General features: G+C 42.8%; 1 long non-coding RNA gene across 1 annotated transcript; it reads right to left on the reverse strand.

Moving 5' to 3' along the window:
- Positions 1 to 420: 420 nt before the first annotated feature.
- On the reverse strand, positions 421 to 4,368 carry LOC106561466 (uncharacterized). Its single transcript, XR_014379129.1, has 2 exons — positions 2,382 to 4,368; positions 421 to 1,188 (listed from the first exon to the last, which is right to left on the reverse strand). It is a non-coding gene; the product is annotated as an uncharacterized LOC106561466 (long non-coding RNA).
- Between the last annotated feature and the right edge of the window lie 15,034 nt (positions 4,369 to 19,402).

Raw genomic sequence — 19,402 nt, forward strand, 5'->3', positions numbered from 1 at the left:
CATGGTATGATTGAAAGGGCACTGGGCACACTCAATATAACACAATCTATTTGCCAGGTATGGATGAAAACACTAGTTCCCCTGCTAGTCCAGTGTTTGTGGGTGGACAGGGATCCGTGGACTGCCACCTTAATTGGGGGAATAATAAGCATGCCAGAAAGACATGGGTTAAAGGGCCCTAAGGTGATATGAGTGCCAGAAACAACAATAAGCAGAACTATCTGTGACATCAATTCATTGGCTTCCTTCCAGGGGAAACAAATCAAATGTTATTTGTCACATTTGCCGATACAACAGACCTTACTGTGAAATGTTTACAAGCCCTTAACTAACTATGCAGTTTTTACCTGGCGCTAACTCTGCAGATAGCACTACTGGCTGATTGGAAAAGTCATAGTCAATCGATAAATATTATAATAATACTTTTACCAAAAATGTTTATCTTTAATTTACAATCTGTAGAAACTATGAGAATAGAAAGGTTCAGAACATTTGTAAAATATCACAGCACAGTTGAAAAATATATGGCAAGTAGAAATCCAATATGGATGGTGTTAAGTGATAGATGGGAGGGGTTGAATGGAGCTGAAGGGTGGGACTAATAACAACAAGATAACTAATTGAAAGTCTGTAAAATGTATATAGGGTCAGAACTTTTGTGAAACAGCACAGTTAAAAATATAGGGCAAAAATAAATCAAATCTGATGGTCTTCAAAAATAGATGAGAGGGGTTGAGGGTAGAGGAAGGATAGGAGTAAAAACAAACAAAAGATAACTATTGTAAAATAGATTGTCTCTGTAAAATGTATATAGTACAGGCCTCCCGGTGTTAGCTGTGCCACCAGAGACTCTGGGTTCAAGCGCAGGCTCTGCCGCAGCCGGCCGTGACCGGGAGGCTCATGGGGCGACGCGCCATTGGCCCAGCGTTGTTAGGGAGGGTTTGGCTGGCAGGGATATCCTTGTCTCATCGTGCACTAGTGACTCCCGTGGTGGGCTGGGTGCAGTGCATGCTGACCAGGTTGCTAGGTGTATGTGTTTCCTCTGGTGCAGCTGGCTTCTGGGTTGGATGTGCGCTGTGTCAAGAAGCAGTGCGGCTTGGTTGGGTTGTGTTTTGGAGGACGCATGGCTCTCGACCTTTGCCTTTCCCGAGTCCGTATGGGAGTTGCAGTGATGAGACAAGACAGTAACTATTGGGGAGAAAAAGGGGAAATAAATACATACAATTATATCGTAGGTAGAAGCCTAAGTGTTGTTGTTCATTAGTTTACTCCAATTAGGGGAGGGGTGGTAGGGTTAGTGGAAAATAATAAAATAAAATATATTTGTAAAAGATGGACCAAGAATCAAACCCTGTGGGACACTTTTTGTTACGTCTATAAATCCTGATTTAAAGCTGTCAGTAAGTACACACTGTGTTCTGTCTTTTAAATTATTCTCAAACCAGCAGCCAATTGTAGAGCAGCCAATTGTAGAGTTTCTGAATAAGATTCCAGGATTTTTGCTAGGCAAGAGAGTTTGGAAATGGGGCAATCATTATTTAGATCACTCGGGTCCTCACCTTTGTGTACAGGAAGCACATGGGCCGCTTTCCAAATTCAAGGGATATTACTCAAATCAAATCACATTTTAGTAGTCACATGCGTCAAATCCAACACCTTACAGTGAAATGCTTACTAACAACCCTTAACCAACAATGCAGTTTTAAAAAATAAAAATAAGAAATAAAAGGAACAAGTAATTAAAGAGCAAAAGTAAAATAACAATAGCGAGACTATATACAGGGGGTACGGGTACAGAGTCAATGTGCAGGGGCACTGGTTAGTTGAGGTATTATGTAGATGTAGGTAGAGTTATTAAAGTGACTATGCATAGATGATAACAACAGAGAGTAGCAGCGGTGTAAAAGAAGGGGGGAGGGAATGCAAATAGTCTGGGTAGCCATTTGATTAGGTGTTCAGGAGTCTTATGGCTTCGGGATAGAAGCTGTTTAGAAGCCTCTTGGAGCTAGACTTGGCCCTCCGGTACCGCTTGCCGTGCGGTAGCAGAGAGAACAGTCTATGACTAATTTCTATATAAAAACATTTCATACATTTCAATTTCCAGGTTCACAGTAAGTTTCTTCAATACATGTTTTTATAAGAATAATTCACATGTTCAATTAAAACTTAGAAAATATAAAATTCAATGTGTGTGTGCCCCTTTAAGATACCTCAGCACTAACCCATATTCATAACCAGTAAGTTGTGTGTGCATGCTGGTGTGTGTGGCAAACCATATGGCAAAAACAAACAAATGGCCAGGCCTTATTTAATTTGTTAACTCCTCTTTACCACCGAATCCGGATACCTTTATAGCTATAAAACTGCCGAATTTCACTTACCGCTCTTCCAAGACCATAGCCTCAGGAAACGTTTCAAAGAGAGAGAAAATGACCACCCCCATTCTCCTGGAAGAGAAAGTGTCCATTTCTTTAGCATTTACTATACTAATATCATAATCAGCAACCCAAAGGTTTTAACAACAAACAAAACATGGTAAAAACAAGTACATTGTACTCCCTCAAATCATTAATCGTTTGTTTTAATGTACCCCAACGTTTATGTGCGCTTAATTTAACATGCTTTACCCTTAGACACGACAACATGTATCTCACCACCGAGTCTAACAATTCACTCCCATATTGTATTATATGACTGGTCTCTCTTTGTAAAATTATCCTGGTATCGTTATTAGACCAATGTCCAACAACATATGTAATAGCTGTTTCGCCTTAGATTGTTCCTGTTACCCCTCTAAATGTAATACTTTTTTCTGTCGCAAATGTAGTCAATTTCTCAGCGTAAGGAATCAGTGATATTTGATCCCAGGCATCTATTAAAAAGTTGTTTGAGCGTGTTCTCCTACGTCACCCTTAATTAACATACATACTCTATTGGACTTCCATCAGTACTGGTTGCAAGAATCCTACTCAAGACACATCAGATAATACCGTGTTCCATTAAGTGGAACCGACCCCGTCTAAAATAAACAATCCCAGAGCCCCTTTCCAGTAATCTTATCAGTTTAACCTGTTGCATTAATTTAGTAAAAATATAAAACTGTTGTTTAACAAATGTAGAACCTTCAAAAAGTTGGTACTGTTTTATCAGCTTAACAGTCAATACTTATTTAAATCTGCTTTAATTACTGGACACTGTTCCATGTAATGGAAACAGATTATAATTTTAGAATACATTAGATTTAGGCAACTGTCTTCTGAGTAGGCTACAGGTAAGAAAACAAACACTTGCAATTGTTTACAAGCATACATTCAGTTCATGATTCAATGTTTCAAATATGACTCCATTCGCACTAGGTTATTCCAAAAGACCATTTAGGCCACACAATGTTTTAACCTCGAAATCGCCTTGCTATTTATGTTGAATAATTGAGCCTTTCAATTTGAACCAAGCAAGCTTTTAAAACGTTCAGTTTGCATCTTAAAACAAACACTGGCTGCTATATCTAAGAACAAACATGCCAAAAGTATGAAATGATAGTCAAAACAAACATAACGTCTGTTCACAGGTTTTACGCCATAACAAATTCACTACATATTGTATCAACACAGAATCACCAAATCTACACGCTCACTGGCGTGATACAAAGTTTGACTATTCGTAAAATTGTTTGTGCTCTTGCCCATATATACTGCCAATTTGAATATGTTACCTAATATCCACTGTCCTTGATTCTCACAAGGATTATTCAACCCCAAAATCTAATAAGGAGCAGGGTTGAGCCAAGCTCTCTGATTCATAATGCATAATACTTTACTTGCCACAAGGCAGTCAAGCACCCAAGCTAACTAGCTAAAGTTGGCTAGCTAACGCTACTTCCAGACACAAGAGAATACATCTTCACTCTCCATTCTATTCACCTAGCAGAGCTGGTTAGGCTTTTTTCATGTTTATTCAAAACGTTGGTGACTAACTATGCGGCTGACAATAATTGAAATTACGTTATTTCCCTAACGTTTACTTATACCGGCCATATTCAACCGGCATTGAACATTTGTGAATTCATCAGCTATTCTGCGCTCTGGTACATTCAAACCAGTGCTCTGAAATCCGAACGAAATAGCCTGAGCGAATTTCACAGACACTAACAGGACAGAAATATCCTCCTATTTGTTAAGTATCAATTTCTAACTATTAATATCAAACAAATCAGGTAAATATGTAATTTTTCTATCACACTCTTTAAAGGAAAAAAAAGCTTCTGCCAGTTCTTGGTGAGTAATCGCTGTTCTGATGTCCAGAAGATATTTTCAGTCATAAGAGACGGTAGCAGCAACATTATGTTTAGAATAAGTTAAAAAATAAGTTACAAACAATGCAAAAAAACGAACAAAAACACAGTTGGTTAGGAGCACGTAAAACGTCAGCCATCTTCTCCGGCGCCATGATACCAATTGGATACCACTCGATATAATTGTCAAGTAATTGTCTGTGTTGTTTTTGTCGCACTGCTTTGCTTTATCTTGGCCAGGTTGCAGTTGTAAATGAAAATGTGTTCTCAACTGGCCTACCTGGTTAAATAGATGTGAAATAAAAATAAATAAAATAAACATTTTAAAAGGCTAATTGATCATTAGAAAACCATTTTGTAATTATGTTAGCACAGCTGAAAAGTGTTGTGCTGATTTAAGAAGCAATACAACTGGCCTTCTTTAGACTAGTTGTCATAGACGTCGTAAGGGACAGACCAAGGCGCAGCGGGTAAAGTGCTCATACTTAATCTATTCGATGAAAACACTTAAACAAAATAAACAAACGACGAAGAACAGTTCCATAAGGCATCCAGGCTATACAGAAAATAACCACCCACAAAACACAAGTGAAAGAACATCAACTAAATATGGCCTCAAATTAGAGACAATGACAACCAGCTGCCTCTAATTGGAGGTCATGCCCAAAAACCAACATAGAAATAGAAAACTAGATTTAACCATAGATATAGAAAACATAGAACAAAAATCTAAAACACACAAAACAAACACCTCCTGCCAAGCCCTGACCATACTATAATGACAAATAATCCCTTTTACTGGTGAGGACGTGACACTAGTTGAGTATCTGGAGCATCAGCATTTGTGGGTTTGATTACAGGGTCAAAATGGCCAGAAACAATTAACTTTCTTCTGAAACTCGTCAGTCTATTCTTGTTCTGAGAAATGAAGGCTATTCCATGCGAGAAATTGCCAAGAAACTGAAGATATTGTGCAACACTGTGTACTACTCCCTTCACAAAACAGCACAAACGGTCTCTAACCAGAATAGAAAGAGGAGTGGGAGGCCCCGGTGCACAACTGAGCAAGAGGACTATATATAGCGTTTAAAAGGAGTGTGATTATCTGCCAGTGATATAATAATAGTTGAGAAATGCTCAAGAGGTAATTCAGGGTCAGGTATACCTTTGATGGAGAAAAGTTCAGAAAAATACAAGTCATGCATAAACGCTTGGGGAGAAAAGTTTTTAAAATGTCTCTTCCTAATAATACGTGGATCAGAATTATGCTGTCTGTTATCTCTAATAATAGGACAATTATCACTAAGGTCACTTACAAATACACCAAAAGATATGTACTAATTCTCACATGTATTTGTGAGAATTAAAGCTAATAATGAGGATCTATCTATATTTTTTCACATTTAACCAAGTGGGTTTTGTGATTAGCTGGGTTAGATTAAGATCAAGATAAATGTTCTTAAAGTTGTCTGAGATAGGTGACTTTAACTTGGACTGGCTGACACCTAAGACCACCAGTTCAGATGATAGAAAAGGTTTTAAATGCTCAGCTATGATACTAATCGCATCAAGTAAAGCAGCAGGAGGCCTATACCCTACAGCAACAAATACATGCACGTTTTGGCTCATGGTCACATGTAAAACCAGGATTTCACATTTCTGGGGTATGGTGATATAAAGAGCACACAATGCTACAAAAGTGGATTTCACATAAATCGCTACCCCTACAGCTTTTCTCTGCCTATCACATCTGAAAATGTCGTAATTAACAATATCAATGTCCTTATCCATGATTGAATCATTTAACCAAGTCTCATTTAAAACAAGAATGTCTGTGTTCGTGTCATGCATCCAGATATCGATAAAGTCCATTTTGACATCATACTTATCACATTTAAATTAAACAAACCCAGCCCTTTAAATGAATTAAAAACAGCAGGAATGTCCATATTTACCCTAACCAGGTCATTATAAACATTAAGTCTGGAGATTTCATAGGATAGCAATTAAGTTATCAAAGCTTGCCCCGATGCTTTGGTGGCTGTTTAAAACCTATTGAAATTAAGACAGGGATAATGTAGATTTCCTTGACTTGACTAGAGTATTTAACATCAGAAACAGTTTGATGTGTGATGGTGGTTGGGATAACCTGGGTAGAGTGCAGGTTATATACCAGTCAGTCTCTCAGAGCAGCCTTAAAATTATTTAACCTTTATTTAATTAGGCAAGTCAGTTAAGAACAAATTCTAATTTACAATGACGGCCTACCGGGGAACAGTGGGTCATGGGCAAAACGACAGATTTTTACCTTGTCAGCTCAGGGATTTAATGCCGCCCCGAGATATAAACCCCGAGATAGTTTGGGTGAATTCCGTCTTCATTGTAGAATATTTTCTCTTTCCAAAAAGTAAAGACAACATTGACAGAGTTACAATAACTATTTAGCCAGACCTGAAGTGATAGCAACCTACTGAATCTACCATATCCACGTCTCATCGTGAGTATGGGACTCAAAATAATGAGACGCTTGTTTAGGTATTTCAATTTTGCAATTCGTTCCATGAAGTCACTTTTAAACTGTTCAGACCTGGCCAATTTAGTGTCATTAAATCCCACATGTACAGTTGAAGTCGGAAGTTTACATACACTAAGGTTGGAGTCATTAAAACTCGTTTTTCAACCACTCCACAAATTTCTTGTTAACAAACTATAGTTTTTTAGTTAGGACATCTACTTTGTGCAAGTCATTTTTCCAAAAATTGTTTACAGACAGATTATTTCACTTATAATTCACAATTCCAGTGGGTCAGAAGTTTACATACACTAAGTTGACTGTGCCTTTAAACAGCTTGGAACATTCCAGAAAATGATTTCATGGCTTTAGAAGCTTCTGATAGGCTAATTTATTATACCTTTATTTACCTTTATTGACATCATTTGAGTCAATTGGAGGTGTACCTGTCGATGTATTTCAAGGCCTACCTTCAAACTCTGTGCCTCTTTGCTTGACATCATGGGAAAATCAAAAGAAGTCAGCCAAGTCCTCAGAAAAACAATTGTAGACGTCCATAAGTCTGGTTCATCCTTGGGAGCAATTTCCAAATGCCTGAAGGTACCACGTTCATCTGTACAAACAATAGTACACAAGTATAAACACCATGGGACCACGCAGCCGTCATACCGCTCAGGAAGACAGCGTTCCGACTCCTACAGATGAACGTACCTTGGTGCGAAAAGTGCAAATCAATCCCAGAACAACAGTAAAGAACCTTGTGAAGATGCTGGAGGAAACAGGTACAAAAGTATCTATATCCACAGTAAAACGAGTCCTATGTTGACATAACCTGAAAGGCCGCTCAGCAAGGAAGAAGCCACTGCTCCAAAACCACCATAAAAAAGCCAGACTACGGTTTGCAACTGCACATTTTTTGGAGAAATTTCCTCTGGTCTGACGAAACAACAATAGAACTGTTTGGCCATAATGACCATCATTATGGTTGGAGGAAAAAGGAGGAGGCTTGCAAGCCGAAAAACACCATCCCAACCGTGAAGCATTGGGATGGCAGCATCATGTTGTGGGGGTGCTTTGCTGCAGGAGGGACTGGTGAAATTCACAAAATATGATGGCATCGTTAGGCAGAAAAATGATGTGGCTATATTGAAGCAACATCTCAAGACATCAGTCAGGAAGTTAAAGCTTTGTCGCAAATGGGTCTTCCAAATGGACATTAACCCCAAGCATACTTCCAAAGTTGTGGCAAAAGGGGTTAAGGACAACAAAGTCAAGGTATTGGAGTGGCCATCACAAAGCCCTGACCTCAATCCTATAGAGAATTTGTGGGCAGAACTGAAAAAGTGTGTGTGAGCAAGGAGGCCTACAAACCTGACTCAGTTACACCAGCTCTGTCAGGAGGAATGGGCCAAAATTCACCCAATTTATTGTGGGAAACTTGTGTAAGGCTACCCGAAACAGTTGATACAAGTTAAACAATTTAAAGGCAATGCTATCAAATACTATTTGAGTGTATCTAAACGTCTGACCCACTGGGAATGTGATGAAAGAAACAAAAGCTGAAATAAATCATTCTCTCTACTATTATTCTGACATTTCACATTCTTAAAATAAAGTGGTGATCCTAACTGACAAAAGACAGGGAATTTTTACTAGGATAAAATGTCAGGAATTGTGAAAAACGGATTAAATGTATTTGGCTAAGGTGTATGTCACAAAAAGAGCCGTGTTGAATAGACCAAACTGCAGCGGGAATATGGATGCTCATATTTTAATTTAAAAAAAAGCAGTAAAGCATCCACTGGAAAAACAATACACACGACAGGAACAGTCTTACAGGCATACAAAAACGCAGTGCAAGAACAACTACCCACAACCCCAAAGAAAAACACACACACCTATATAGGACTCCCAATCAAAGGCAACTCAACACACCTGCCTTCAATTGGAAGTCCCAATCACCAACACAAACATTCACACACACAAAACTGCCACGTCCTGACCCCAAAACTAATACAATAGCTCCATCTGCTGGTCAGGACGTGACAGTACCCCCCCCCCCTCAAGGTGCAGACCCCGGAATGCACCTACCAACAGAAAACACCAACAACAAAAAATCCCCAACAAAAACCCATTAAACAATAACCCCTAAACAATAAGGGAGGGAAGGGAGGGTGGCTGCCGTCAACGACGGCACTGTGCTACACCCCCCCTCCCCAACCCACCTATCCTGTAGGTGGCTCAGGTGCAGGACGTGGACCTCGCTCCACCTTCGGCGTCGCCCACTTCGGTGGCGTCGCTAGCTGCGCCGGGCAGACGGGCCACTCGGGCTGACCCTGGCAGACGGACTCCTCTTTAAATCTGGGTATTCCTCCAAAGCTCCATTGTCCTGAGTCTACACAACTCTGCCAGGATCTAGGATCAAGGGAGATAAAGTGTTTTAGTACTATATCTCTTGACACAATGATGAAAATAATCATGGCCTCCAAACCCTCAAGCTGCATACTGGACCCTATTCCAACTAAACTACTGAAAGAGCTGCTTCCTGTGCTTGGCCCTCCTATGTTGAACATAATAAACGGCTCTCTATCCACCGGATGTGTACCAAGCTCACTAAAAGTGGCAGTAATAAAGCCTCTCTTGAAAAAGCCGAATCTTGACCCAGAAATTATAAAAAACTATCGGCCTATATCGAATCTTCCATTCCTCTCAACATTTTTAGAAAAAGCTGTTGCACAGCAACTCACTGGCTTCCTGAAGACAAACAATGTATACGAAACGCTTCCGTCTGGTTTTAGACCCCATCATAGCACTGAGACTGCACTTGTGAAGGTGGTAAATGACCTTTTAATGACGTCAGACCGAGGTTCTGCATCTGTCCTCGTGCTCCTAGATCTTAGTGCCGCTTTTGATACCATCGATCACCACATTCTTTTGAAGAGATTGGAAACCCAAATTGGTCTACATGGACAAGTTCTGGCCTGGTTTAGATCTTATCTGTCGGAAAGATATCAGTTTGTCTCTGTGAATGGTTTGTCCTCTGACAAATCAATTGTACATTTCGGTGTTCCTCAAGGTTCCGTTTTAGGACCACTATTGTTTTCACTATATATTTTACCTCTTGGGGATGTCATTCGAAAACATAATGTTAAATTTCACTGCTATGCGGACGACACACAGCTGTACATTTCAATGAAACATGGTGAAGCCCCAAAATTGCCCTCGCTAGAAGCCTGTGTTTCAGACATAAAGAAGTGGATGGCTGCAAACTTTCTACTTTTAAACTCGGACAAAACAGAGATGCTTGTTCTAGGTCCCAAGAAACAAAGAGATCTTCTGTTGAATCTGACAATTAATCTGGATGGTTGTACAGTCGTCTCAAATAAAACTGTGAAGGACCTCGGCGTTACTCTGGACCCTGATCTCTCTTTTGAAGAACATATCAAGACTGTTTCAAGGACAGCTTTTTTCCACTGGAAAAACAATACACACGACAGGAACAGTCTTACAGGCATACAAAAACGCAGTGCAAGAACAACTACCCACAACCCCAAAGAAAAACACACACACCTATATAGGACTCCCAATCAAAGGCAACTCAACACACCTGCCTTCAATTGGAAGTCCCAATCACCAACACAAACATTCACACACACAAAACTGCCACGTCCTGACCCCAAAACTAATACAATAGCTCCATCTGCTGGTCAGGACCTGACAGTGTATGTAAACTTCCGACGTCAACTGTACTATAACAGTATCTGTCTGTGGATTTTGGTTTTTGGCTTCAGGAAGTAGCGTAGTGATATCCTTCACTTTGCACCCGGATAGCATAGGGTTCTAATCCCTGGCAAGGCGATATTCCTTACCATTGAGCTTCCAATGATGAGCGCCAATCAGATGATGAGCGCCACTACCGTATCTCCGATCAGCGACAAGAGCCGCAGAAATCGGCTGGGGAGTAGATCCCGATTGCCGAGTAGATCCCGATTGCGGGGGGGGGGGGGGGGGTGGTCGTCAGTGTCAAAGCTACAGCATATGCGTACCTAGTGTCCGTACGCCCTGAGGAAGACAGTGGGGACAGTGAGAGTTCTTGAGGGTTTAATCAGAGTTTAATGTCACAATTTGAGAGTTTAATGTCACGACACTGCGAGAAAAAAACGAACCGCTGGGGTACGGGTCTCTTCCTCCTCCTGGATCCAATCCCACTCCATTCACGCCCACCAGGGGTAGAGCTGATAGCATCTGACTTTTGGCTAAGTTCAGAAGGCCGTAAGATGGGGAAATGCTCAAGATACATAAAAGTTCCATTACAGTTGTCTTTTTGAAAAGAGGCATCAACAAATGCAGTTAAACGTGAGGAGTTTTTATTCAAAATTAGAAAAAAAGAAGAATAAGTCAAAATATTGCTGTTACATTGCACAACCTTCAATGTTATGTCATAATTACGTAAAATTCTGGCAAATTAGTTCGCAACAAGCCAGGCGGCCCAAACTGTTGCATATACTCTGACTCTGCGTGGAATGAACGCAAGAGAAGTGACAGAATTTCCCTAGTTTAATATTGCCTGCTAACATGAATTTCTTTTAACTAAATATGCAGGTTTAAAAATATATACTTCTGTGTATTGATTTTAAGAAAGGCATTGATGTTTATGGTTAGGTACATTCGTGCAACGATTGTGCTTTTTTCGCAAATTACGCTTTTGTTAAATCGTCCCCCGTTTGGCGAAGTTGGCTGTCTTTGTTAGGAAGAAATAGTCTTCATACAGTTGGCAACGAGCCAGGCGGCCCAAATTGCTGCATATACAATGACTCTGTTGCACAGAACGCAAGAGAAGTGACAATTTCCCTAGTTAAAAGAAATTCATGTTAGCAGGCAATATTAACTAAATATGCAGGTTTAAAAATATATACTTGTGTATTGATTTTAAGAAAGGCGTTGATGTTTATGGCTAGGTACACATTGGTGCAAAGACAGTGCTTTTTTCACGAATGCGCTTGTTAAATCACACATTTGGCGAAGTAGGCTGTGATTCAATGATAAATTAACAGGCACCGCATCGATTATATGCAAGGGAAGACAAGCTAGATAAACTAGTAATATCATCAACCATGTGTAGTTAACTAGTGATTATGTAAAGATTGATTGTTTTGTATAAGATACGTTTAATGCTAGCTAGCACCTTACCTTGGCTCCTTGCTGCACTCACATAACAGGTAGTCAGCCTGCCACGCAGTCTCCTCGAGGAGTGCAATGTAATCGGCCATGATCGGTGTCCAAAAATGTAGATTACCGATTGTTATGAAAACTTGAAATCAGCCCTAATTAATTGGCCATTCCGATTAATCGGTCGACCTCTAGTGGCAAGCTTGTAGCGTCATACCCAAGAAGACTTGATGCTATAATTGCTGCCAAAGGTGCTTCAACAAAGTACTGAATAAAGGGTCTGAATACTTATGTAAATTTGGTATTTCTGTTTATTTTTATTTATTTTTTGCAAAGAAATTCTAAAAAGCTGTTTTTGCTTTGTCATTATGGGGTATTGTGTGTAGATTGATGAGGAAAAAAAATATATACATATATATTTTTTTGCCCTTTTTCTCTCCAATTTCATGGTATCCAATTGGTATCCAGTTTTGTCCCATCGCTGAAACTCCCTTACGGACTCGGGAGAGGCGAAGGTCGAGAGCCGTGCATCCTCCGAAACACAACCCAACCAAGTCGCACAGCTTCTTGACACAACGCCCGCTTAACCCGGAAGCCAGCCGCACCAATGTGTCGGAGGAAACACCGTACACCTGGCGACTGTGTCAGTGTGTATGAGCCCGGCCCGCCACAGGAGTCACTAGAGTGCGATGAGACAAGGACATCTCTGCCAGCCAAACCCTCCCCTAACCCGGACGACACTGGGCCAATTGTGTGCCACCCCATGGGTCTCCCAGTCGCGGCCGGCTGCGAAAAAGCCTGGACTCGAACCAGGAGTCCAGGCTAGCTGTGGCACAGCTAGCAACTGCAATGCAGTGCCTTAGACCACTGCACCACTCGGGAGTCCTATTGGTTAACTAATTAACTAACTATTTAGCAGTGTTATGGCTTGGGGGTAGAAGCTGTTCAGGGTCTTGTTGGTTTCAGACTTGGTGAATCGGTACTGCTTGCCGTGTAGTAGCAGAGAGAACAGTCTTGACTTGGGTGGCAGGAGTCTTTGACAATTTTTAGGGCCTCCCTCTGAAATAGAGGTCCTGGATGGCAGGGAGCTTGGCCCCAGTGATATACTGGGCCGTACACACTACCCTCTGTTGGTGTGTGTGGACCATAATTCCTTAATGATGTGGACACCGATGAACTTGAAGCTCTCACCCTGCTCCAATACAGCTTCCTGGATGTGGATGGGGGCATGCTCGTACCCTCCGTTTCCTATAGTCCACGATCAGCTTCTTTGTCTGGCTGATGTTGAGGGAGAGGTTGTTGTCATTGGTGATCAGGTTTACCACCATCGTGTTGTCTGCAAACTTAATGATAGTGTTGGAGTCATGTGTGGCCACACAGTCGTGGGTTAACAGGGAGTACAGGAGGGGACTAAGCACGCATCCCTGAGGGGCCCCCGTGTTGAGCATCAGCGTGGCGGATGTGTTGTTGCCTACCCTCAACACATGGGGCGGCACGCCAGGAAGTCCAGGATCCAGTTGCAGAGGGAGGTGTTTCATCTCTGGGTCCTTAGCTTAGTGATGAGCTTGGAGGGCACTATGGTGTTGAACGCTGAGCTGTTGTGAATGAACAGCATTCTCACATAGGTGTCCAGGTGGGAAAGGTTACTGTATATAGCCTGTCTTTTTACTGTTGTTTTATTTCTTTACTTACCTATTGTTAATCCTATTACCTTTTTGCACTATTGGTTAGAGCCTGTAAGTAAGCATTTCACTGTAAGGTCAACACTTGTTGTATTCGGCGCACGTGACAAATAAACTTTGTCACGTGAGTGTGGAGTGCAATAGAGATTGCGTCATCTTTGGATCTGTTGGGGTGGTATGACAATTGGAGTGGGTCCAGTGTCTGGGATGATGGTGTTGATGTGAGCCATGACCAACCTTTTAAAGCATTTCATGGCTATAGATGCAAGTGCTACGGGGTGATAGTCATTTAGGCAGGTTACCTTGGCATTCTTGGGCACAGGGACTATGGTGGTCTGCTTGAAACATGTAGGTCTTACAGACTGGGTCAGGGAGAGGTTGAAAATGTCATTGAAGACACTTGTTAGTTAGCAAATGGTCTGAGTACGCGTTCTGGTAATCCGTCTGGCCCTGCGGCCTTGTGAATGTTAACTTGTTTAAAAGACTTACTCACATCGGCTACAGAGAGCGTGATCACACAGTCGTCTGGAACAGCTGAGGGAGGTGTTTATAGAGAGAGCGGTGGCATCGGGTGTTTATAGAGAGAATGGTGGCATCGGGGAAACCCATTATGCGTTTCTGTGTATGGAGTAAAGGTGCTCTAGAGTTTTTTCGCCTCTAGTTGCACAGGTGACATGCTGGTAGAAGTTGTGTAAAACGGATTTCAGTTTACCTGCATTAAAGTCAACGGCCACTAGGAGCGCCACCTCTGAATGAGCATATTTTTGTTTACTTACAGCTCGTTGAGTGTGGTCTTAGTGCCAGTATCGGATTGTGGTGGTAAATAGCCAGCTATGAAAAATACAGATGAAAACTCTCTTGGTCTACAGCTTATCATGAGGTATTATAACTCAGGCGTGCAGAACCTCGAGACTTCCTTAATATTAGAGATTGTGCACCAGCTGTTATTAACAAAGAGACACAGTTTCCCCTATGCCACCGTTCTCTCCTGCCGATGTAAAGATAGGATATTACAGTTCTTTAGATCACGTTGATAGGATAGTCTCGAACAGAGCTCATTCAGTTTATTTTCCAGTGAGTGCACATTCACCAGTAGAACAGAGTGTAGAGGCGCTTTATCCACTCTCCAATGTAGTTTCGTCAGGTATCCCTCACGCCAGCTTCTGTTGCGCCGTCTCCTCCTTCGAGGGTCAGAGATTTGGGCCTGGTCCGGTATAATCAATATGTCTTTCCAAGAAGCCTTTTTAAAACCGGAATACACTACAATTTGCATTTCCTGCTGCATAGGAAAATGATCTGTGACAAGAGAGTGATCAAATTAAGAGAGGACATCTGTATTGATTGCCTGCTAGTCATTCAGACACATGCTTAATTTTCTGAAAGTAGGTTGCTCCTTTCTTTCACAGTTTGGCAACAATAGCACTTGTCGTCTTTGATAGGAAGTCATTGTTTCATACACCGTGTATGCCTACAATACTTGGGCAGCAGATCTGAGGGAGAAAAGATACATTCAATGAATGCCTCTGTCATATATACTACTATGTACAGTAACTGACTGCCAGTTACACTGATGTGCCATGAAGGAAAAAACAAGGCTACAAAGGAGGTTAATCTGATTCGTGGGCCTGGAGTCATGTTATAACAGTTCTCCAATGGTGTCATGGCTGTTAACATGGTTGGAGTCAGATGAGTTGCACTGCCAGCATCTTCCTCTATTACTTTTACACGCATGGCCTTAACAGTGTGGTTTGTGTTTGTGCTTGATGTGTGTGACCTTATTGCACATGGAGCTTCTAAAGGTCCCCTCTGCTCCTGAGAGAATTACTGTGTGCTCATAGCGTCATCAGACCCCAAGCATGAAATATTTGATGCGATATTCCTTATATGAAGCACTAGATCGTGGGCCACCCTGACTAGATTTACACAGGGTTTTCAAAACCATATCGCAATCAAGGATCAATTGTTTCTAGATAAGGGATGTAGAATGAAAAGTCAGAAAGGCAAGCATAAACCATTCACACCTTTTAATCTTAGGGATAGGCGTCCAGCTAGCGGGACACAAGCCGACAACATCCGGTGAAATTGGAGGGCGCGCAATTCAAATAAATAATCGTAATATTAAACATTCATGAACATCTTATATCATTTAAAATCTTAAATTCTTGTTAATCTAACTGCGTTGTCCAATTTCAAAAAGGCTTTTTAATGGCGAAAGCATACCATGCGATTGTCTGAGGACGGTGCCCCATATCAACATATTTTTCAACCAGCACAGGCTTCACAAAATCACAAATAGCGGTTAAAGAAATAATTTACTTTTGAAGATCTTCCTCTGTTTGCAATCCCAAGGGTCCCAGCTACAACATGAATGGTCATTTTGTAAGATAAAATCCTTCTTTATATCCCCAAAAGTCAGTTTATTTGGTGCCATCGATTTCAGTAATCCACTCATTCAACGTGCAGACCAAGGAGTCCAAAAAGCTACCGCTAAACTTCGTCCAAACAAGTCAAACAACATTTCTATTTAATCATCAGGTACTCTAAAATGTAAATAAACTATAATATTTCATACAGAAAGTAGTATGTTCAATAGGAAAGGAAAATTAGTAAGCGCATGCCCTCTCTCTCTCGCGCTGTAAGACTGATATTGTTCCGGTGCTCTTCTCACAAAAACTCAAAATACTTGTTCGTTTTTCAAAAAACAAGCCTGAAACCTTGAATAAAGACTGTTGACATCTAGTGGAAGCCATAGGAATTGCAATCTGGGAGACGGATTTACATAGAAACAATAGGTTCCCATTATTGGAGCCTGGAAGCAAAAAAATATCTAATTGGGATTTCTGCCTGCCATATAAATTCTGTTATAGTCTCAGACTTTATTTTAACAGTTTTAGAAACTTCAAAGTGTTTTCTATCCAATGCTACCAATTATATGCATATCCTGACTTCTGGGCCCTGAGTAACAGGCAGTTTACTTTGGGCACGTCATATTTTAGCAAATCAGGGGGTAGCCCCACCTGGGACTCAAACCCAGGTACAGTGACTGTCAAGCCAACACCTTAACCATTGCAAAGAGGTCCAAACCGCTTGTTGAGGTCATTAGGAGTTAGGTTAAAGTAGCAACCTTACCTCCTTTCTTCAGGAGAGTGTCCCCACGATTCTCTATACCAAGTTCTTCACGTGTACATGCCACTCAGATGGCCTCACAGGCACCATCTCAGTTCTGACACCAGTGTAACAAATTCAGGGGGTAGCCCCGACTGGGATTCAAACCCAGGTCTAATAACTGCCAAGCCAACGCCTTAACTGTTAAACCAAGAGGTCCTAAACCCTTGATGAGGTTGCTAGGTGTTGGGTTAAGGTCGCTATAATATAATGAAAATACACTTTAACAGCAATACTATTGCACACTTTACGGTACAATGACCAATACTTAAGGCGTTAATGAACATGAATTGTCATGTTATCTCAAGATGAATGCCCTAATGGTATGAAATGGCTGTCTTATACTCAGTGAGTAGCCTACAAGCAAATTGTAACGATTGTTGTGTGTGGAGGACCAAGACGCAACAGGGAAGTGTATACTCATCTTCTTTTTTTAATATATAAGGAGAAACAAAATAAACACGTATACAATTAACAGAAATGACACTAACAGTTCTGTCAGGTGACAAGCACAAAACAGAATACAACTACCCACAATCCACAATACAAACACACCCCTAATTATAGGACCTTCAATCAGAGGCAACGATAGACAGCTGCCTCCAACTGAAGGCCCCAACACCAATTAACTAAACATAGAAATACAAATGACTAGACAGAACATAGTTTATTTCTAACATAGAACAATAACCAAAACCCTGGACATATAAATCAAATACCCCTCTCTACATGGACACATACACACAACCACCCTGACCCACATAAAACAAATACCCCCTGCCACCTCCTGACCAAACTAAACACTAACAAATAACACCTTTACAGGTCAGAACGTGACAGTACCCCCCCCCCCCCCCCCCCCCCAAAGGTGCACACCCCGGATGCACCAAGCAAAAAGAAAATACAAAAATCAACCCCAAAACAAAAAAATTCCCAGCTTATATGGGAGGGAAGGGAGGGCGGCCACCGTCACCGATGATGCCTCTGCAACACTCCCCCTTCCCGCATACTAGTCCCTACGGAGGTGGCTCTGGAGCGGGTCGTATCCCTCGCTCCGCCACTTGCTCACCCCTCTTCTTTGCAGACTCTGGGGCGAGGTCTCTCTTTGTCGACCTCGGACTTGGGATCCTCGCTACGGGCGACTCTGGTTGCACTGGACTGGAGGGCGACTCTGGCTGCGTCGGACTGGAGGGCGACTCTGGCTGCGTCGGACTGGAGGGCGACTCTGGCTGCGTCGGACTGTGGGACACTTCTCTCTCGGGCATAGGTGCCGGACACTCGGGCTGAGGCACTGTCGCTGGGCACTCTGGGCGAGACGCTGTCGCTGTGCGAGGTGCGTGCACTGAAGGCCTGGTACGTGGGGCTGGCGTAGGGGACGCCGGACTCGGCCCACGTACCTCAGGGCTAGTGCTAGGGGCAAGAGTAGGACGAGTTGGGCTGGGCTGCCGCACTGGGAGCCTGGTGCGTGGTGCTGGCTTCGGGGGAGTCAGACTAGAGACACGCACCTGTAGGCTTGTGCGGGGAGCAGGGATAGGTCGAGCTGGACTAGGCTGCCGCTCGGGAAGCCTGGTGCGCGGTGCTGGCTTCGGAGGAGCCAGACTGGATACACGCACCTGTAGGCTTGTGTGTGGCGCAGGAATAGGTCGAGCTGGACTGAGCTGCCGCTCGGGAAGCCTGGTGCGCGGTGCTGGCTTTGGAGGAGCCAGACTGGAGACACACACCTGTAGGCTTGTGCGTGGCGCAGGAATAGGTCGAGCTGGACTGAGCTGCCGCTCGGGAAGCCTGGTGCGCGGTGCTGGCTTCGGAGGAGCAAGACTGGAGACACGCACCTGTAGGATACACCGGTCCTTGGGTGAGTACTAGAAGTCTCGAGCTCACCTCCTGCACAACCCGTCCTGGCTGGATGGCAGTAGTAGCCCTGTACGTTCGGGGTGTTGGTACAGGGCTACTACATGCAGGGGCCTGATGGTCGCCGTGCGTAGAGGAGGTGTCCTGTAGCCTGGACTTCGGAGGCGTACTGGTGGCCAGACGTATTGGGCTGGCATCCTCCTTCCAGGCTGGATGCCCACTCTAGCACGGCCTTTGCTTGGGGCAGAGATCACACGCACCGGACTGTGCGTGCGCATGTGCGAGATCTTGCGTACCTCTTCGTACTTCGGCGCTCTCCACTCCATGTGCTCCCCATAATAAGCATGAGGTGTTGGCTTTAGGGGCATCCTTTGCCCAGCCACCCACCCCGTGTGCCCCCCCCCAAAACATTTCTTGGGGCTGCCTCTCAGGCTTCCTTGCTAGCCTCGTCCCAACGTACTTCTCCCGGTCCTCACCGTTCCTTCGCCACGGACCTTCTCCCGCCAGGATTTCCTCCCATGACCACGATTCTCTGTAGTCCTCCTGCCTCCTTGGCTGCTCCCTCTTCTGTTGCTTGGTCCGGTTGTGGTGGGTAGTTCTGTAACGATTGTCGTGTGTGGACGACCAAGACGCAACAGGGAATATATACTCATCTTTTTTTTTAATATATATGAAGGAGAAACAAAATAAACACGTATACAATTAACAGAAACGACACTAACAGTTCTGTCAGGT

This window comes from Salmo salar, chromosome 10 (assembly GCF_965601325.2).
Source record: "Salmo salar chromosome 10, fSalSal1, whole genome shotgun sequence".
NCBI lineage: Eukaryota > Metazoa > Chordata > Actinopteri > Salmoniformes > Salmonidae > Salmo > Salmo salar.